Source organism: Bombina bombina, chromosome 5 (genome assembly GCF_027579735.1).
Source record: "Bombina bombina isolate aBomBom1 chromosome 5, aBomBom1.pri, whole genome shotgun sequence".
Taxonomy (NCBI): Eukaryota; Metazoa; Chordata; class Amphibia; order Anura; family Bombinatoridae; genus Bombina; species Bombina bombina.
In genome coordinates, this window is record NC_069503.1 from 503,008,669 (window position 1) to 503,031,670 (window position 23,002).

General features: G+C 37.6%; 1 protein-coding gene and 1 non-coding gene across 3 annotated transcripts in view; both read right to left on the reverse strand.

Moving 5' to 3' along the window:
• Positions 1–23,002, reverse strand: part of AOAH (acyloxyacyl hydrolase) — a 411,773-nt gene that overhangs the window by 196,583 nt on the left and 192,188 nt on the right. The window lies entirely within an intron of this gene.
• On the reverse strand, positions 2,663–2,779 carry LOC128661877 (U5 spliceosomal RNA). The gene has a single exon (XR_008402654.1). It is a non-coding gene; the product is annotated as a U5 spliceosomal RNA (small nuclear RNA).

The window sequence follows — 23,002 nt, forward strand, 5'->3', positions numbered from 1 at the left end:
GAGGAGCAACGGGTATAAACCAGGCCTGATTCTGATCAGGGCCTGAAAAAAAGCTTGAACATCTGGCAAATCAGCCAGGCGTTTGTGCAAAAGAATAGACAGTGCAGATATCTGACCCTTCAGAGTCCTGACTAACAACCCTTTCTCTAGACCATCCTGAAGAAAGGATAAAATATGGGGAATCCTCACCCGGCTCCAGGAGAAACCCGTATATTCACACCAATAAAAGTATTTGTGCCATACTTAATGGTAAATCCTGCGAGTAACAGGTTTACGAGCCTGAATCATGGTATCAATGACCGCCACAGAAAAAAACCATGTCTAGACAAAACAAGGCATTCAATCTCCAAGCAGTCAGCTTCAGAGAATCTAGATTTGGATGGAGGAATGGACCTTGAAGTAGAAGGTCCTTCCTCAGAGGAAGTGTGGAAAGGTGATAACTAAGCGCCAACTATATAATGCAACAGACCTCCAGCTCTAATAAATTGGCCCCTAGTTGCCAAGGGTGGATTCAATTTTAAGATTGGATATCAGAGCGCCAAACAACGTAGGCAGGGTTTATGGGCAGATAGTCAAATACCAAAGGTAACAATAGGTTGAAATAATATGATTTAATACATAAGATAAAAAGGTTGGTACATTTAAAATTATACAACAATTAGTCATGGATCCATGTTACACTTGAGAAAGGTCAGTGGAGACCGAAACCGGTTGACTGGTAAGGAGTATTTTAATTGTGATCACATTAAGAAGCCATCTGCACTATTGTTTGCCTTTCCTTTTTTGGCAGGTAAGGGACAACATTGCAAGTTGGAATTATTTGTTAACTACTGCCCAAGAAGATTTCAACATAATCAGCAGTTGGGATCCATATTGAGATAGACTATAGCAAGATTCTTATTATCCAATTTGAATATTTATTTGGACTTTTAAGCATTTTATGTTATATCATCTGTTTTTTAACCCAATGTTGTTATATGGTCTCTTTTAATTAACATCTCGAGGCTCTTTGAGCAAGTCCCTTATATCTAGCTCAGCAACTCTGAGCCCTTTAGATTTGCATTTTAGGGTATCAATTTAGAGCCTGTGTTCAATTTCAATCCAATCACAAAGTTTTGCCACTATTCAGTGTTTATAATAGATCTTTGTTCACATCACATCACAGTTTGCAAGCAGAAACACATTTGAACACACATTAAAGTTGTGCTGTTGTTTTTTTTTGGGGTTTTTTTGGTTCTATTTATGCTTTATGTTTGCATTAGTTGATTTGTTAAAAATTCACTTGTATATCGTTTTATTTTGAATTCATTGTTTATTTTGAAAATAAGGTTCACACACCCCTGCAATATTTTTCTCACATTTTTTCACTTGTTAGGATTTACACCCTTTTTGGATAAACACATAGGCACAACCTCAGGTCTTATATTCGAATTCAGGTTCTAGACATTCCTGTAACATTTTTTTGTCCACCTGTTAGGATTTACACAATTTTGGATAAACACATAGGCAAAACCCCAATTCAGAGCCACTTACATTTCACACCCACCTGTTTCAAGCAACCTGGAATCTATCCACCTGTGCATTGTAACCCATTGTTTTTATAAATAGAGTGTGCATAAGCGCTCCTAGCATTCACATATTAGAATTTAAGTTTTATGCGATAGACATTATTTGTTAGATTTTTGTTGTTGTTATTTATTGTTCTACAAGCATTTTAAAATTGTTCCTAGTGTTTCAATATATATTTTAAAGTGTAACATGGATCCATGACTAATTGTTGTATAATTTTAAATGTACCAACCTTTTTATCTTATGTATTAAATCATATTATTTCAACCTATTGTTACCTTTGGTATTTGACTATCTGCCCATAGACCCTGCCTACGTTGTTTGGCGCTCTGATATCCAATCTTAAAATTGAATCCTTCCTCAGAGGAAACCTCCAAGGTGGAAGAGATGACATCTTCACTGGATCCGCGAACCAGATCCTGCGAGGCTAGGCAGAAGCTATAAGAATCACAGACATCCTCTCTTGTTTCATACGAGCAAGTACTCAAAGAAGGAGTGCAAATAGGTGGGAATAGGTATGCCAGACAGAAGATCCAAGGCACTGCAAAAGCGTCTATCAAAGCGGCTTGTGGAACACTTGATCTAGAGCCATACTTTGGAAGCTTGGTGTTTGGACGAGACGCCATCAGATCCAACTCTGGAACCCCCCACCTGAGAGTTATCATTGTGAAAAACCTCTGGATGGAGAGCCCACTCCCTGTGATGAAAGAGCTGCCTGCACAGAAAAGCCACTTCCCAGTTGTCCACCCCTGGGATTTGGAAGGCAGAGAAGAGACAATCGTGAGACTCCGCCCAATGTAGAATTCGAGTCACGGCCTATATAGCTAAGGAATTGCGAGATCCTCCCTGGAGCTTAATGTATTCCGAGGAGATAATGTAGAATTGAAATCTGATAAACCAGACTAAAGCTAGTTGAGGACAGGCTATCAAGGCATCGTAAATTGCTCTCAACTCTAAGAGTTAATGGGAAGAGAGGACTCCTCTGGAGTCCAAAGACCCTTAGCTTTAGATAATGACAAACTGCTCCCTAGCCTGAAAGGCTGGTGTCTGTGGTCACAATCACCCAGGATGGTCTCAGGAAACATGTACCCTGAGACAGATGACCCTTCGAAATCCACCAAGTAAGCAAAAACTCATGGATGCTCCTCTCCACGGAAATTTTTAGAAAAAGACAAAAAGATTTATACGATCTGAAGAGAGACCATAGAACATTACCAAAGGCTAAGGATGACCAAAGGGACAAATCCTTCGAGAAAAACAACCAAAAGGTTGAACAAAATTTCCAGGTCCCACTGGAGATAGGGATTGAAGAGGGTCCACTGGAAAGTCAGAAAATAATCCAGATAAAGGAACCTCTCCATTAGAGATAAATAGCATCTCTCCAGAAAGTATAACAAACCCACCTTGACATGGGTTTGTGAAAATAATCAGAGAATCTGTAACACATGTTCAAGATAGAGAACTCAAAAAATATTACAATTACTAACTGGTAATAGTAATAAGCTACAGAATTCAAGAAGAATCCCTAAGCATACCATACTTGGAGTTCCCAGGCGGTCACCATTCAGGAACTGACAAGGCCAGGCCCTGCTTAGCTTCCAAGATCAGACGTGATCAGGTGTCTTCAGGGCAGAGTGTTAGCAGACAACAAGAAATTCTCCTAGATCATGTCTAGATAGAGCCAAACAGGCAGGGTGATATAAACTGAAAGGACATCAGATGTCAGCTAAGTACACATAAAGGACAAAAAACAGTGTAAAAAGCTCATATCTCTTAAACAATAAAGGAATATAAATATCCTTATTGTTGAAATAAAGTACTATTGCACAGCAATAAATACAGATAAAGAAAATGGATCACAAGAATTCCTTTTTTTTAATCATATTGGAGAAATCAGCACAGAATGAGAGAAATCCCAATCTGGTGATATATCTAAAAAAACGGAACACAAGGAAAACATTCAAGTGCCATGGTTACTAAGATTACATGCATGCGGCATAGAAAAACCGATATCGCAGGATCTAGACAAAAAAACCTTAATAAGGAATATAATAAAACCTATTAATGTCCTAAGACCAACAAAAAAATAGTGTCCCAAGATCATTAATAGATAGATATATGATAGGAATGGAAAATATTACATCACAGACATAAGACCATAGTATTTTAGAAGGCAAAAAAGGGGGGCAAAAAAGGGTATCAACGGCCCTCCTATATACGTATGTGTATTAACACTCTCTATATCCTTATGACCCCTTATATATACTTGGTCAGAGAGGGAAATGTTCCCTTTTAATCTGTGCTGTATAGAGTAGGTGCTATGTAGTGTTCAACTTATGTGAGGAATACAGTAGAGGAGAGCTCTACCTGAAAAGACTACATCCTTAGCACTCAAGGGGTTAATATAGAGTGAATTTATTGATTGTCAAAAGACTCTATTTTATAAGGCAAATGAGAGTAACTGTTTAATCCAGTGAGCTTGCTAACTCTATGTTAAAACATAACTTTTATTAATACCAAAATAATAAAATACTGGAATGTTACTTTAAAAACACTCTCAGAAGCTGAGGACTGGTTAAATAACCTAGTCAAAGTAGGTTGAATATATAGTGATATGAATTGTGTATTCGCACATAGTACAATCAGGCATAAATGTATCAAATTATCCTGTATTATAACAAAATCGTAACATATAGTACCTATAAGTAACTTAGTAATGGATGAAACGATACTTTTTATTTTTTATTTTTAAAGCCTCAGTGTACTTAAAGGGACACTGAACCCAAATTTTTACTTTTGTAATTCAGAAAGAATTCCTATTATCAATTTTTCTTTGTTCTCTTGCTATGATTGTTTGAAAAAGAAGGCATCTAAGCTTTTTTTGTGTTTCAGTACTCTGGACAGCACTTTTTTATTGGTGGATTAATTTATCCACCAATCAGCAAGGACAACTCAGGTTGTTCACAAAAATGGGCCGGCATCTAAACTTACATTCTTGCATTTCAAATAAAGATACCAAAGAAAATTTGCTAATAGGAGTAAATTAGAAAGTTGCTTAAACTGTTATGCTCTATCTGAATTACGAAATATTTTTTTTGGGTATAGTGTCCCTTTAATTGTTTTGTACACATAACACAATATGTTTCAAATTTACTGGTATAATGGTAAAGCTCTAGAAATCATTATTTCTGTAATACCAGGTAGAGTAGAGAGTCTGTACTTTGCAGATGTATGTCACGCCATTATGGTAAGTTATTTAAGTAAATATATTCAACCAAGTATAATGTTCAGCTTACTGAGGCTAATCTAAAATCACAGGAGCTCCAGGACTCCTCACCTTTAAGGGACGTTAGGGAATTGGTGAGGAGTCCTGGAGCTCCTGTGATTTTAGATTAGCCTCAGTAAGCTGAACATTATACTTGGTTGAATATATTTACTTAAATAACTTACCGTTTTAGCACATAGCTTAATCCTTATATTATAAGCACAATAGACTAACGGAGCTCAAACATTTCAGTGAGGCTCCTTTACTAATGGTAACGCGGTGCAGCCAGCAATCACCATAGAAGCTCTATGTTTATAAATCTCACTACCATACTTACATAGTTTTATCAATAGCAGTTTATGGGTGGACAGACCTTTGGTAAAACATAAGTAACATTAACAGCGACTCAATACACTGATAATGTGTGATAGTGATTCAGTTAGCGGTTTCTAGCTTCAAACCTGAACAGTGGGGAATACTCTTATGGATATCGCATAATAGGTGTTTCAATATACAAGTTAAAGCATAACGTTGGCTGTTCACAATATTTTTATATTTAATACAGTTACGTACTTATACTCAACTTGAATAGCTTATAAGTCCTATATGCATATCGCAATAAACAAATGTTATGTGCATAAACATAAAAGTCAAACTACAATCTGTGGGCTATTCGCATTAACCTCATAACATACAGAGTGTAGTCTCTAGACTAATATGTCTCCATAACAGTAATTCAAAGAGAAGCACAAACCCTGTTCTCAGCTACGATAATTTATGCTACTAACTGCTACTGTGTTAACATATGGGAGCTTTTAGTTTTAACTATATGTAGCCCAATCTGAGTCACTGCAGTGTCTTTATGTGGTAGCCTAAATGGATATATAATTTACTTAGAGCAAGTTCCTAGGGAAACCAAGTTTTTCTCATTCACATCATTATATTTAACACGCTTACAAACAAGGCAAAACGATTGTATGCAGTAATACATTTGCCTGCTTAATTGTTTACTTACAATTTTCACCTAGTAATGGCGTGACATACATCTGCAAACTACAGACTCTCTACTCAGAAAATAAACCTGGTATTACAGGAATAATGATTGCTAGAGCTTTACCATTATACCAGTAAATTTGAAACATATTGTGTTATGTGTACAAAACAATTAAGTACACTGACCAAATTATGGTCATCCATCAGACTTTTAAGGGCTCTAGCTTCATTGGGCCAAGTTTTCTTTTTACCCATGATCCTTTTAGGCATAGATTCAAAATCTTCTAAAACCAATTGCTGATATAAATCAATATAAGACACTTCCTCCTTGGGCGGATAAAAGGATGAGGGAGGAGCCAATGAGGTGTGTATTACCCCTTCAAATAATTCCTCCATTAATGAGCTCGGATCATATGATATAACCATAGAAGGGTTTCTCGTCTGACCTGAATTCAATAAGACGGGTAAACCCTCTATGTTTTGTTTCCTCAAAGCCTTCATTGCAAAATATCTCTGAATGGACAGTTTGCGGGTATATTTATTGAGATCCACAAAAAGCTCAAAGATATTATGAGGATTAGGAGGGCAATAAGAAAGACCTCTTCCCAAAACTCTCACTTCATCATCAGAGAGTATATGGGAAGAGAGATTGAATATACCCTTTCTTAGTTTTGAAAGTTTTTCTTTTTTGTTGGTTTTCCCTCTCCCTCTCCTTCCCCGTTTGGGTAGGGTCTTTTCTTTTGATTTGTGGTAGAGTTCGGTCGCCTCCATAAGGGTGCGAGATTCGAATTCTCTAAAAAAGGCCCAGATGGAGTAGAGGGGATAATGGTGGCCCTGGATATAGAAGGTCTTTCTTCTCTCAAATGGTCAAATACCTCATCTTGCCCAGAACTAAGGGCTTGGAATCTATTGTTAATAGGAATATAGTTAGGGTTATGGTATTCCTGATATTGTGATATTCCTCTATAATCCCTATCTATATAGGTCGGTCTATTATGGTGAGGTTCTGTATTACGGTTACCACCAGGGCCCCCATTATATTGCTGAAAATCAGTACTACGGCTGCCATTGAAATCCCCATGATGGTTATCACGTGGAAGCTGTGTATTATGACTGAATTGATTCTTTTGATTATGTTTATTATTCCTATTGGAATTATAATAGGACTGATGATTATAGTTGTTTTTATTTTTATTTTTGTGATGTTGAACCACAGTTCAATCATTGGCTTTATTAGGTTTAGTTCTATTAAAAGTATAAACTTCCCCTTTACTATAATCTTCCTCATCTCTCTTGATTTTACTGTTTTTGTTGGTTATGATTTCTGTCTGATATTCATCTACCGATTTGATTGTTTGAGTGTTGAGTTTATGGTATTCAGGATGTTCTTTGAACCCTTCCAATTCTTTCTGAATGTTATCTATTTCTAGCCCTACCTCATCTACCAATTGCTGTCTATGGGAGATGAGTAAGTCAATTAATTTAAAAGAACAATCATCTAGAATACTATACCACTTGGTAAGCAAATCTGGGTTGTTTTTAAAGGAGCAATTCTTAAAAACACGCAAACCCCTGGGGATCTGTTTCTTTTCTTTGTATTTCTTTAAACAGTCTAAATCCCACCAATGCCTATTCTCATTTTTAAGTAAATCTTCCAACTTAGTAAAAAGACTCTCTATACTTGCATTGGTGGCAGGGTCAACAATAATTCCTATATTATTATCATTATGTGTAGTGCTTTTGTCTCCTTAAAGCTCTTTCAGAGGAAGACAACATATTGATAAAAAATAATAGTAATAAAATGAAATAAAATAATAAAATAAAAAAAATATAAGATTAAAAATTAGCAGCTCTCCTATCAAACCAATATACCAGGTAAAATATCAAACTAAACAGAAGTCACCGTGATAAAACTATCACTAGGCTTCTATAGGAGGCGCTTAACTCTTGCAGGAAGTATACATAAAGATACAAAGATATATGTACTGGTATATGAATGTGGAGGGATGTCAACTAGCAATAGGACAAATAACAATATTTTACACCAAATATACCCACACAGTATGTTAAATTTCAAGTGAGTAATGCTGTGTTTAAGTGTTAAGAATTGTACATATCTATAGTCTAGGCAACCAGATCTGGAAAGTCCAGCGAGTTTCTTCAAATGTCCATCAGTACTTGAACAGGCTGCTCTCTGTCTTCACCCAACTGGATGATGTAATTCTATGATGTAAAACAAAAACAAAAACAGAGGCGCCACATGTGTAGATCAATATAACCAGAAAATCCAATAAAGGAGCTGAATAAGGGTACTCACAAATGAGGCGGCACTCTCTTGTGCCAGTAGGGGCGGGCTGGTTTTCAACAGCAAACCAGCTGGCTGTGTGTTGAACTCCCCCAGATGAACTGGAAATCTTTGTCTCCTGGATGACAAACTTTGTCCAAAACTGCAGTGGAAGGAGGAGGAAGAGCTAGAGTGCCCTTAGGTTACTGCTATGAGGGTAGTTACACCAACACCAGACTTATGTAAAAGTATAAAATCAGTATTTTATTATACAAAATAAAAATACCAAACGGTATAACAAATTACAGCTGGGTGATGACATCCTATCTCCCCAATATAACCTTACAATATAGCGACGCGTTTCTCGGGGAACACCCCATTTCCTCAGGCTTGTATATTCATTGTGTACATGGGTGCCCTTTATATAGGGCTCAGTAACCTAATGTTCAAATAAACCCTCCCCTTCCTTTGCACAGATTAACCTATCACGTCCTTCCTTTCCCAACACTCTCCATTGTTGTGGTGGTGTACTGTTCAATTAGTTAAAATTATATGTTACATCTATATTGTCAAGTATAGAACCTTATTTACCGATGTGTCTATAAAGAAAATATGGTAGTGAGCAGTTAGATCGAAGATTGACAATTTCGATCGTTCCCTGTGAATGTTGTTATAGGGGTAAACAAGCTAACATATGTTGCGTACCTGGCCAATAGATTGCGACCATGTTGGGGGCCTGTCCTTATATGCCATTCTCATTGGTTACGCTCTATACTGCATGCTACAGATAATGTTGTCATGACGTAGCGTCAAGTGGTCGGGAATGTAGCAAATAGCTATTGCAGTGATTCAGACGTCAAAAGAGACGACGCATGATCACATGATCACTACGGCCCGAGCGTATATGTATCTCTATCCATTATGGTTGCTAAGGGTGAAATGGTTACGCCCATATCTACCTCTAACACCAATAGAAAAACGTGAATTGTGATTGGTATCATACCATTGGTTATTTATATATTCATATATATAATATTACGATCTATATGATAGAACATAAAATAAGTGAATAGATATCACTGATAGTGAGATTACACATCATGGACTCATGGCGATACAGCATAAAGTCCACATGTCGATAATAATAATAATAAATAAAGTGATTAATCTTGTGGTTTCGGCGATCAAATAAGTCTCTGAATTTCCCTGTTAATTATTGTAGACAAGGAAAAAGACTTGAAATATAAACTTTGAAACTAGAAAATACACCAATCAACCAAATATGTGGTTTTGCGTTCTAAAGTCTGTATGTTGCCATTTAGTTCAATAAATATAAATAAAGTGTCATGGTGTGTGTGAGGTGAAATAGCTAGTGAATAACAATGAGGGACTTAAATCCTAATATGTATATGGATGATAAGATAATAATAGTGGGTTGCATTAATAATGAAAACAATAATGTGGTGACATTGTCGCCCAATAAAATAAGAGTGTGGAGGTGTGTGAATGGGCTAACAAAGATTGTGAAATGTGTGGTGAATAAGTGCGATAGGAACTGATGTAATGGGTTGAGGTGAGATACTAACAATGTGAAAAAAGGGGGAAACATAAAATACAATGAATAATCAAATTTCCTAATTAATATGTGATACGTCTGACCATAACAATAAATAGAATTTCTTAAATCTGTGGTCTGAAAATATAATACTTGTAGATGCAAAGCCAACAACAATGGGGTGCGGAAAGTCCAGCGAACAAAATGCCCATATAACCATACATATATTGAAAGTAGCAGTGTCTCGTATGTATATATGAACATAAATATCTACACAAATGCTGCTGAGTCTATGACCTCATTAAGGCCAGTGGGAAATAGACTATTGAATTTGAAAATCCAATAGGTTTCCCTTTGTCTCAATTTGGAGAACCTATTGTACATATTACTTGGAGGAATTCTTTCCAATGGTGTTATTTTGAATGAACATTTACCAGGAATATAGCTGTTACACATATGTCTAGAAACACTATGTTTTAGCGATTTGGATTCAATATTCCTCAAATGTTCGCTCCATCTGGTCCTGACCTTTCTACAGGTCCTACCTATATACTGAATCCCACATTGGCAGGACAGTGCGTATATTATATAATTGGAGTCACAGGACAATCGTTTTTTTATAGGGAATGACTCCTTTGTGTTGTTGGATAATATGTCACTGTGACCGTGTGTTATATATTTGCACATGTGACATCGTTTCTTTCCACATCTAAAGGCCCCTGTTTTATGAAGGTATGGTTATTATTAGTCTGATCTCCCAGTCTGGTAATATTAGCAGATTTCCTTTTTGACATAACCACCTTACTAGGGGCTAGTTTTTGTTTATAAGTAGGGGCTCTTTTGAACACTAATTTGGGTTGTGATGGAAGTGTTTTCTTCAAGACGGGGTCTTTTAAAAGAATCGGCCAATGTTTCTTGAGAACTTTATTAATAATTTTGTGGTTTGAGTTGTATTGTGTAACAAACAAGGGTTGTTTGTTAACAAACGTTTCCTTATCTCTGTCTTTTGATGAGACAGAGGATAATAATTGTTCCCTATGTAGATTTTTGGCTCTCTCATAGCCCTTTGTTACTAATTCAGCCGGGTATCCCTTTTCGATAAATCTACATTTAAGGATCTGTGATTGCTGATTATATTGGTCAATGGTACTGCAGTTCCTTCGCAGTCTACAAAACTGACTGAAAGGGATATTAGTTTTCCATTTTGTTAAATGGTTGCTTGAGAAATGTAGAAAATTATTGCAGTCCACTTTTTTGAAAAAGTGGACGTAGATATATTCTCTTTCTGATCCCAAGAAAGAATCACATCCAAAAATTCTATACTTTCCCTTTGTAAATTATGGGTAAAACTAATGCCCATATTGTTATCATTTAGATGCGATACAAAATCTAGGGCTTCTGATTCTGGGCCATCAAAAATAAAGATAAGGTTGTCTATATAACGGCCATAGAACACCAGATTGCCCCTTCATTGCGAATTGTATATATAATGGTCTTCATAACAACCCATAAAAAGGTTGGCAAAACTAGGGGCAAATCTGGTGCCCATGGCCGTTCCCCTAATCTGTAAAAAAAAGGTATCAAGAAACTGAAAATAATTGTGTTTTAAAATAAAATTAATAAGTGAGATTAAATATTCCCTTTGGATTAAAGGCATATACAAATCTCTATTCAAATATATCTGAGTGGTGTTAATCCCCAAATCATGGGATATATTCGAATAAAGTGATCCAACATCACATGTGAGCCAGAGATAGTTCTTACTTTTATCCCATTGCACAAGAGAAAGTTTATTGAGCAAGTCTTTAGTATCCTTAATATAAGATGGTAAGTTAATGACATACCTCTGTAGGTAAATGTCGATATATTCTGACAATCTGTCGGTAATACTATTCATGCCAGCTATAATAGGCCTGCCAGGAGGCTCTTTTTCATTCTTGTGCAATTTGGGGAGATGGTAGTAATAAGTTATGCTCGGATGGTCCGGAGTAAGGTATCTTTTCTCTTTTTTAGTGAGGATCTTTAAATTAAGGCCTTTTTCCAATAGGGTAGTAAGAATTTTCATATACTCTGTAGTGGGATCATACTTAAGTTTGGTGTAATAATTGATATCTTCTAGAATCCGACAGGCTTCTTTTACATAGTCTGAATAATTCTGCAGTACTATGCCACCGCCTTTGTCAGCCTGACGGATGACCAAATTATGGTCATCCATCAGACTTTTAAGGGCTCTAGCTTCATTGGGCGTCGCTATATTGTATGGTTCTATGGGGAGATAGGTTGTCATCACCCAGCTATTTAGTAATTTGTTATACCGTTTGGTATTTTTATTTTGTATAATAAAATACTGATTTTATACTTTTACATAAGTCTGGTGTTGGTGTAACTACCCTCATAGCAGTAACCTAAGGGCACTCTAGCTCTTCCTCCTCCTTCCACTGCAGTTTTGGCCAAAGTTTGTCATCCAGGAGACAAAGATTTCCAGTTCATCTGGGGGAGTTCAACACACAGCTAGCTGGGTTTGCTGTTGAAAACCAGCCCGCCCCTACTGGCACAAGAGAGTGCCGCCTCGTTTGTGAGTACCCTTATTCAGCTCCTTTATTGGATTTTCTGGTTATATTGATCTACACATGTGGCGCCTCTGTTTTTGTTTTTGTTTTACATCATAAATTTAGATCCTTTGTTAGGATCCGAACGTGGAAGAAGGCAGCAGCTTGTGGAATTCGGCTCTTTTCATAGGCAGATTTATACTTGTGAAAGTTCAACACACTAAAATCTGAGCAAATCCAGATCTTAGTGTGTTGAATTTTCACAAGAATAAATCCGGATCCGAAAAGATCCAGATTCCATGAGTGGATACCTTCTTCTGCATTCAGATCCTAACGAAAAATCTGAATGCACAGGTAGTAGTAGTATTTAACTAACATAAGTTACGTGTTTCACAGCTATGTTTTCTGTTTCTTTAGACTGATACTGCACAACAGAGGTGTTTTCTGCTTTTGAGTGTTCGTATTCCTAACTTTATAAATTATTATTCTGAACACTACACCATGAAAAGCCCTTTCTTTCTTTATAGAATTTGATTATTTTATACAGAGAACTCTGAGAGTAGTGTCAAAGGTGTAGTGGAAATTATTTCAGTATCTGGGACTGTTTACATCTATACCAAGTACACCCTTTATAGAAGCATTCTGCATTATTTATTTTTTTAAATTGAAAACTAGATTGAATAAGAATTAAATATAACAGCAACATCTAGTAAAACACACACAAAGTACTAGAAACATGGTTTTCATGTAGGTTGCAAGAATTTTCAGAGACCTTCATGGGGATACACTACCAACGGAAAGTAGGACATGTCAGGTATATAACAGTATTAATGGTAAAATTGCTCAGATAAGTAAACAATATAACAAAAAAATAATTCACAAAAACACAACATATGTATTGTGAGATTTTTCATTCATAATGTGGTAAGAGTTCCCAAGCCATTACTCCTGGATTCAACTCCTGACCACTAGGAGGACGCAAAGATTCCCAAAGCTCTAAGAGCACTTAATCCCCCCCCCCCCCCCCCCACACACACACTCATTCCTTTCTAGTATACTGCAATTGAGGTGCTCCAGATCTTCGTTGAGAGGGGTTCTAAGACCTATTTGAGGCTCATTTTCCCCTCAGAGAGCTGTTACTGGGAGACAGAAGGGAGATTGGAGTATTGGGTAGTGATATTATCATGCTCAGTGAAAGAGTAAGTCACAAGCTTGCCACAGGTGTCACAGGGACTGGTCCCCTAGCCTCCTCCTATTAGGTTGTTGACATACTCCTCACTTTTCATTTCTTAAAAACTATGGGTCGCAACACCATGTTTACTGGGTCATGAGGACTGTTCCCTCTAGTGAATACAGGCACTCCTCTGGCCCAGTCTGAAGCATTCCATCTGGTTACCAAGGTGATGCAGTAGGAAGTGTTGAACCAAGCTGAATATGTATAAAACATTAATGGTTATGGAAAGGATATTTCCATTAAGCCCCACTAAGAATACAATAATTAGGTCCAATATAAATTATGTTGAAGTATTATCATAACAAAGGGGTCGTGGGGGGTGCTCAATGTCCAAAAATATATCAAGCAAATAAAAAAGAGAGAGGAAAAGATGACAAATCTAGAGCACTCAAGAGAATGTATAATACATTTAAGAGTGATGGCAGGGGATTATACACATTTTTAATATGATAAATTAAATGTTAAGTTTTATATATTTTTTCTCCATAGTGGGTGGTTTCCCCTGCCATCACTCTTACATGTATTATACATTCTCTTGAGTGCTCTAGATTTGTCCACTTTTCTTCTCTCTTTTTTGTAAGCTAAATATGTAGCATGAAGTATTCTTAACCCAACAAATGTGGTGCATCCAAACAAATTAATATTGCACCTACAGCTATTGTTTTATTAAGCAGGAGCTTAAAGATGAAATGTGCTGTTAACAGGTTTAAATGTAACCTATTGGCTGTGGGCAAACTCCCTAATTATGTAACCGCTCCCATACACACACAGGTCACTCATCTATACTAGATCATTACTACATATATGTACCTACCTGGGATAGAACGTCACATTAAACGTAAATTGGAATTCTCATAAAGTATGATGGGCTTCTAGTTACCTAGTGATAGAGAATATAGCTAATATGGCTGATGTATATACACAATATGGATGTATTTGGTTATAGTCACTTTCTAGTAATTTCGAGAATCACAGCTTCACTTACACACAATCCCCCTTATGGAATGTCTTTTAGTACGAGGCTGTGGTTAGCGCTGACTACATCTTCACTTCTTCAATTTCGTATGCCATAAAATGTACGTTTTGTTAAACAAGCTTATTTTATTTTACACAGTAAACTTATTTTCACTGTAAAGTGTAACAGCATATTCTAGGCATTTGTATATGCAGAAACTCTCATCCATATTGTGTATATATATCAGCCATCTTGGCTATATTCTCTATCACCTAGCTAACGCTGCACGTGGAGAATTCCGGAGGCCAGAGTGACAGCAAGTGCAGTTCCGGGAAACAGGCACTAACTGCTGAGAGTGGACAGGCATAAGGTGATTGCAAAGACTTTCTATGTGACTCTGCACTGTCAACATAGAGACACTTGCCTAGCATCCATCCATCTCCCCACACCTGGCACTTAATCATCTCCTCAAGAATGACAGTTTCCCCTTATTTAATATAAACAGAACAAATAAAGGCATACTTATCAAGCCGTCAATTGTGCTGCATTCGCTGGCACCAGGGCCGCCATCAGGGGGTGACAAGGGTGACTCCTGTCAGGGGCCCAATGGGCCAGGGGGGTCTCATGAGGCAAGAACAACAACAACTTTTTTTTAATTTTGGCAGCCACCAGTGGGAACTACAGAAGAGTGCTAATTGAGCATGGGACATGTTATTACAAGGAGTAAAGTATTAGCATTTGAGAGGATTTCTGAGTCTGTACTAAACCACTATGCACAGTGTGAGACAGACTTGACACTTTGTTTGTACAGTGTTTGTCTGAGTCAGACAGCATTGCAGAGGAGGTAGGACTTACTTAGTAAATGTTTTTTATTTCTTTGTGCAATTTCGGATTGTAACTTCAGTGTGGTAGTAGTTGTATGGTGGGGCCAGAGGTCCATAAAAACACATTTTTTAGCTGCAGTGTATTTATGATTATTTGACAATGCTGTAGAAATTCTATATTTAAAGCCATGCAGAAATGTTTCCTCCTCAATACACAAATGGTAGGTGCCCTTTTGGCAGATATGCATTTTTTGTATTTATTTATATATACATATATATATATATATATATATATATATATATATATATATATATATATATATATATATATATATATATAACATTCCAGTTTACTGCCCCTCTATGCAAGGACTTTCCAGATGCAAGGAGGCATTTTATCTAACATTTTTAGATCTGCATAAAATGTTATACTCTCAGACTAAGATTGCTCATTGTTTGAAATGAGACAGGTTAACTTAAAACTGTTCAGTTTACACTACAGCTGACTTAATTTTGAAATACATACAAACAAGCCTAAATCCTGCATTTAACCAGATCTAATGGTATGAGTACCACAGCTTATGGTCCCACCAAGACCATATAGAGTACAGCATTTTCAAAATCCGTAAGTACAGCTGACAGATGTGAACATTTGTACATTATATTTGAAGTGGTGCTCTTGGTTGGGGAAAATGGGGGGAAAAAACAAACATATGTCAACCTTTTAAAAGTACTTTTCTTCATCTAGCCATCTACCCAGATCATTAATGTACAATTTTGAATTCACAGAATTATTTTTGTTTGCACATTTACAAATATGATTTTTTTAAAAAGTGATCTCTTAATTTCTGCAATTTTTTTATCATGTATGTCACACACTGTTAATTTAGGGGATGCAATGTGCACAAATGTTACTTCCTGTGAGTGTTTCTGTGGGTGTCTGTGTTTGTCTTTGTGCTTTTGTTTGTATCTCTATGAGTGTGTATGTATATTTTTTCTATGGGTCTCTCTGTAATGGTGAGTGTGTATGTCTTTGTACATTTTCTGTGGATGTCTGTGAGGGTGTGTGTGTATGTCTTTGTGCTTTTTCTCTGGATGCCTCTGTGAGGGTGGGTGTGTATGTCTCTGTGTTTTCTGTGGATGTCTCTGTGAGGGTGGGTGTGTGTATGCATGTTTGTCTGTGTTTTCTGTGGATGTCTCTGTGAGGGTGTGTGTTTTCTGTGGGTGTCTCTGTGAGGGTGTGTGTATGTCTGTGCATTTTCTGTGAGTGTCTCTGTGAGAGTGTGTGTATGTCTTTGTGTGTTTTCTGTGGATGTCTCAGTGAGGGTGTGTATGTATGTCTTTCTGTGTTTTATGTGGTTGTCTCTCTGTGTGCGTGTATGTTTTTGTGTGTTTTCTGTGTGGGGGGGTGTATGTCTTTGTGTGTTTTCTGAGGCTGTCTCTGTCTGCGTTTCCTTAGGTGTATGTGCAGGTATGAGTTTGTGTGTGTCCATTTTAGGACATTTTGACCTTACTACTGATTATTCACATCTTTCTACAGACTTTGAGACTAATGAGACCTTTCTGGAAGTCACTAATCCAACATTTAACCTTTAAATTATTGTTTAGGCAGTTCAGGGCCCTTCCTTTCAGCCACTGCATGCTGTTGTCATCATTTAGTTGGCATCTTCCTTGACAAAAAGATAATCAGAATTCCATTTTTTGTTTTGTAAATCTCCTTTTTTGACAAAACTGTAGTCTACCTCATTACTCGTCAGGTCAATGTAAACAAGTGCTGAGTGTCTGTGTCTGAGTGTGATTGTGTGTTTATTTGCGTGTCTGCTATAGTGTCTATATGTGAATCCTTATGTGTGAGTGTGTGCGTTTCAGTGTATGAGTGTGTTTGTGTGTTACTACCTACTTTACAACATTTCCTAAGTTTGACTACACTTAAGAATAAAGTGCATATACGTTTTAGTCACTTGGTCAAAAATCGCACATGTCAAGGGGGGGGCTGATCAATAGTTAAGTCAGGGGCCCCAACATTTCTAGTGGCGGCCCTGGCCGGCACCAATACGCTCGCCTGACATCGCCTAACATCGCGGCTGCGGATCTGAATATGATCTCCAAATTTAACAAAAAAGCTGTCAAAAAGCCGCGCACCAAGTACGGGTCGATGAGCAGCGGACTGTTGTTAACTAACAGTCATCAATCTCGCAGCTATTTGGCTTTTTAACAGCTTTATTTGTGTACTGTCACTAAGCACCGCCACTATACTAAACTGTTTAACCCCTATCCTGCCAGTCCCGTACCCCGCCGCAACTAAATAAAGTTATTAACCCCTATCCCGCTGCTCCCTGACCCCGCCGCAACTAAATAAAGTTATTAACCCCTAAACCGCCACTCCCGGAGCACACCACAACTCTAATAAACTTATTAACCCCTATCCCGCCGCTCCCGGACCCCGCCGCTACCTACATTATGTTCTTAACCCCTAATCTGCCGCCCCCTACACCGCCGCCACCTACATTATGTTATTAACCCCTAATCTTCCGCCCCCTACATCGCCGCCACCTACATTATGTTATTAACCCCCTATCCCGCTGCTCATGGAGCCCATCGCAACTAAATAAAGTTATGAACTCCTAAACCGCCAGCCCCCCACATTGCCATAAACTAAATTAACCTATTAACCCCTAAACCTAACAACCCGCTAACTGTACATTAAATATTAACTCATCCCTATCTTATAATAAATTTAAACTTACCTTTAGAATTAAATTAAACTATATTAAACTATATTACACTATATTAAATCAATAATTAACCTACCCTAACTATTATACTAAAATTACATTAAACTATATTAAACTAATAATTAATCTACCCTGTTATACTAAAATTACATTAAACTATATTAAACTATTCATTAACCTACCCTAACTGTTATACTAAATTACATTAAACTATATTGAACTAATAATTAATCTACCCTATTAGACTAAAATTACATTAAACTACAAATTAAATTAACTATATTATATATTTAAACACCTAACCCTACTCAAATAATTTAAATCTACACTAACAAATTACTAAATTACAAAAAACTAACAACTAAGTTACAAAAAAAAAATAAACACTAAGTTACACAAAATAAAAAAGAAATGATCAAAGATTTAAACTAATTACACCTAATCTAAGGGCCCTATGAAAATAAAAAGCCCCCCCAAAATTAAAAAAACCCTTGCCTACAATAAACTACAAATAGCCCTTAAAAGGGACTTTTGCGGGGCATTGCCCCAAAGAACTAAGCTCTTTTACCTGTAAATAAAAAATACAAATTCCCCCCAACAGTAAAACCCACAACCCACACAACCAACCCCCCCCCCCAAATAAAAACCTAACTAAAAAAACCTAAGCTCCCCATTGCCCTGAAAACGGCATTTGTATTGGCATTGCCCTTAAAATGGCATTTAGCTCTATTGCAGCCCAAAACCCTAATCTAAAAATAAAACCCACCCAATACACCCTTAAAAAATCCTAACACTAACCCCTGAAGATTCACTTACAGTTTTGAAGATCCGACATCCATCCTCTAAGAAGCCGGCAGAAGTTTTCATCCAAGCCCGCAGAGGTCTTCACCCAGACGGCATCTTCTATCTTCATCCATCCAGCGCGGAGTGGCTCCATCTTCAAGACATCCGACGCGGAGCATCCTCTTCTTACGACGTCTTCTTCCCTAATGAAGGTTCCTTTAAATGACGTCATCCAAGATGGCGTCCCTTAGATTCCGATTGGCTGATCGGAATAGTGGCGAGCGTACCTGGTAGGTATTTGATAACTTGTAAAAGTAGTCAAATAGTGCAGAATTTGCATTCGGAACATCTGTAGTGACGTAAGCATCGATCTGTGTCGGACTGAGACCGGTGGATCGTATGTTACGTCACAGATTTGAACTTTTGCCAGTCTGTAGGGTTTGATAAATAAGGGGAATCAAGCTCGCCACAATTACACTGTGGAATTCCAGCGTATTTGCGGTTGACGGCTTGATAAATAGGCCTCATAGCCTGTACTGATATACACACACAATACTATCTGCCTGGTTCAAGCAGCTCTGACACATAATAGCCTCAAAACCCCAGCTGGTACTGACAATAGACAGTCTGGACCATCAGCCAGTTTCAATCAAGCCCTTCAGTATACACGCAGAGCCCTACATGGCAGTCCCAGCCAGTCATTAAAGTATCCACAAATACAAATCTGCCATATACCCTCCATTTATCATACATATGCTGTTTAACCAGCTCCAAGATAGCCTTTTCAACACACACAGGATGCCTCAAGCACCAATCAGAATATGCATAACCAGCTTCTAAACAACGCATCTTTATCAGTCAGTCTCCCATTACCTCCAGAACTTAGAGTGAGAGATCAGGTTATAGGACAACGTGTTATTCTCAGTGTGAAGTTTGTGTTTTTCTCAGAGAGAAGTTTGTGTTTTTCTCAGTGAGAAGTTTGTGTTTTTCTCAGAGAGAAGTTTGTGTTTTTCTCAGTGAGAAGTTTGTGTTATTCTCAGTGAGAAGTTTGTGTTATTCTCACTGAGAAGTTTGTGCAGCAGATTGCAAGTTAAGGCCAGTAGCCTGTATTAATAGGTAATCCACAGTCGCTTAAAGGGACGTAAAACCCAATTTTTTTCTTTCATGATTTAGATAGAATATAAAATTTTAAACAAATTTCTAATTCACTTCTATTATCATATTTTCTTCATTTTCTTGTTATCCTTATTTGAAAAGCAGAAATGTAAGTTAAAGAGTGTGCACGTGTGTGCAGCACTATATAGCAGCAGTTTTGCAACAATGCTATACATTAGCAGTAGTACTAGATGGCAGCACTATTTCATGTCCTGCAGTGCTTCAGGCATGTGCACGCTACCTACCTAGGTATCTCTTTAACAAAGAATAACATGAGAATGAAATTTTTGATAATAGAAGTAAATTGGAAACTTTTTAAAAATTGTATTCTCTATCTGAATAATGAAATAAATAAATTGGGGTTTAATGTCCCTTTAATTAAAACTGGAAACAGGAACTATATTTGATAACAAACAAGTTTTATTGAACATAATATTATGTTGTAAAATATAGAAGTTTTTATTGGGCTATATAGCATATTAAAAGATAATCTGTTGGGAATTTGCACTGTTTCATCAGTATGAATTTTGGGTTTTGCTTGAGTTGCCACATATATATATATATATATATATATATATATATATATATATATATATATATTATACACACACATATACTGTGTATGTATACAGTATATACTGTATATATATTTACATATATCCCCCCCCCCCCCCACACACATATGCATATTAGATATGAGAGTTTTGTGTGTGTGTGTGGTATGTTGTATAATAGTGTGTGGTATGTGTGTGTGTTGTATGAAACTGTGTGTGTACAGTATAATTATGTGTGGTGTGTGTGTGTTGTATGAGAGTGTATGGTGTATGTGTACAGTATAATTGTGTGTGGTGTGTGTGTGTTGTATGAGAGTGTATGGTGTGTGTGTACAGTATACTTGTGTGGTGTGTGTGTGTTGTATGAGAGTGTATGGTGTGTGTGTGTACAGTATAATTGTATGTGGTGTTGTATGAGAGTGTATGGTGTGTGTGTACAGTATACTTGTGTGTGGTGTGTGTGTGTTGTATGAGAGTGTATGGTGTGTGTGTACAGTATAATTGTGTGTGGTGTGTGTGTGTTGTATGAGAGTATATGGTGTGTGTGTGTATAGTATAATTGCGTGTAGTGTGTGTGTGTTGTATGAGAGTGTATGGTGTGTGTGTACAGTATAATTGTGTGTGGTGTGTGTTGTATGAGAGTGTGGTATATGCAATCACCTTTTACAACACTTTCAAGTTTGACTACAATCAGGAATAAAGCACGAACACATTTTAGTGACTTTGCTAAAAATTGCACCTTTCTTGTATATTACTTAAGAAATGAAGCCCCAAATTGGTACTCACGGGTTCCCTAAGTCCAGAGGAGAAGGTCTTCTTCCAGGCGGGTACATCATCTTCATCCACAGTGAAGGCGGCGCGGAGTGGTGTTCCCAGATGTGGCGATCCACAGCAGCGGTCATCGGCAGCGGTGGTCCTCGGCAGCGGTGTGGAGGTTCCTCTTCATGTGATCGACCGCCGCACACTGAAGATTGAATGCAAGGTACCCCATATTTAATGGGGTACCTTGCATTCCTATTGGCTGCAATTTTCAAAATCAGCCAATAGGATGATGATTTGAACAGCCAATAGGTTTTCAGTAGCTCTAATCCTATTGGCTGATTTCAAAATTTCAGCCAATATGAATGCAAGGTACCCCAAATTGATTGCGGTACCTTGCATTCAATATTCAGTCAACAACGGACATTGGATGAAGAGGAGCCTCCATGCCGCCGAGGACCGTTGCCGCTGAGGGCCGCCGCTGAGGATCCAGGCATTGGGAACACAGCTCCGCACCTCGGCGCCGCCTTCACTCCGGATGAAGATAGATTGATCTGTCTAGAAGAAGACCTTCTCCGCTGCACTTCAGAAACAGTGAGTAACTATTTGGGGCTTAGGTTTAGGCTGAAAAAGAGCTGATTGCCCTTTTAAGGGCAGTAAAAGAGCTGAATGCCCTTTAAGGCAATGTCCATACAAATGCCCCTTTAGTGGCAATGGGTAGTTTAGTTTTTTTTTAGTGTTAGTTTTTTTTTATTATGGGGGGTTTGGTGCTGATTATTTCACCTGTGCTCTAGTTAAGATATAATGAATATCTGGCCTGAGTAAGGGTCCTGAGTACTGAGTTTGGGAAACACTGTTTTAGAGGGTAGATCCACGGATAACAATTTTATTTTACCAGTTCAATATGGATCTTATCGGGCATTCTAACATTCTAATGCTGATCTTTCCTCTAAAGGAGTCTGTTTCCTCAGTCCAAGGAAGTGCTTCAGATTTAAAGGTTTGTGCTCTCTGAATTTCTGATGGTTATTTTATTTTCTATTTTACAGTATTTAAAGGGACAGATCACTGTAAAATAGTTTTTTCCTGAATGTGTTCTGTTCCCCATGACTTGCTATACCAGTTGCAGCATATAAAATGTATGAGAAATTGCTAATTTATGCTTCTTTTTACAAAATAAATAGCTGGATTTGCTCTTTGAAAACACAGCCCATCAAAATAGGATTGGCTTGCTGACAGATCAGATCTCAAATGCTTCCCATTTGTATCTCTTTCTCTGTACAATATTTAGCAAGAACAATTGAAAATGAATACTTTTAGCTTTAACTCTGTAATTTCTTCTGCTGTCTGTGTTTACTTAGGCCTAGATTTAGAGTTGGGCAGTAGCCGTCAAAACCAGCGTTAGAGGCTCCTAACGCTGGTTTTTACCGCCCTCTGGCCTAGATTTAGAGTTGGGCGGTAGCCGTGAAAACCAGCGTTAGAGGCTCCTAACGCTGGTTTTTACCGCCCTCTGGTATTTGGAGCCAGTCATTAAAGGGTCTAACGCTCACTTTACAGCCGCGACTTTTCCATACCGCAGATCCCCTTACGTCAATTGCGTATCCTATCTTTTCAATGGGATCTTTCTAACTCCGGTATTTAGAGTCGTGGCTGAAGTGAGCGTTAGAAATCTAATGACAAAACTCCAGCCGCAGAAAAAAGTCAGTAGTTAAGAGCTTTCTGGGATAACGCCGGTTCATAAAGCTCTTAACTACTGTGCTCTAAAGTACACTAACACCCATAAACTACCTA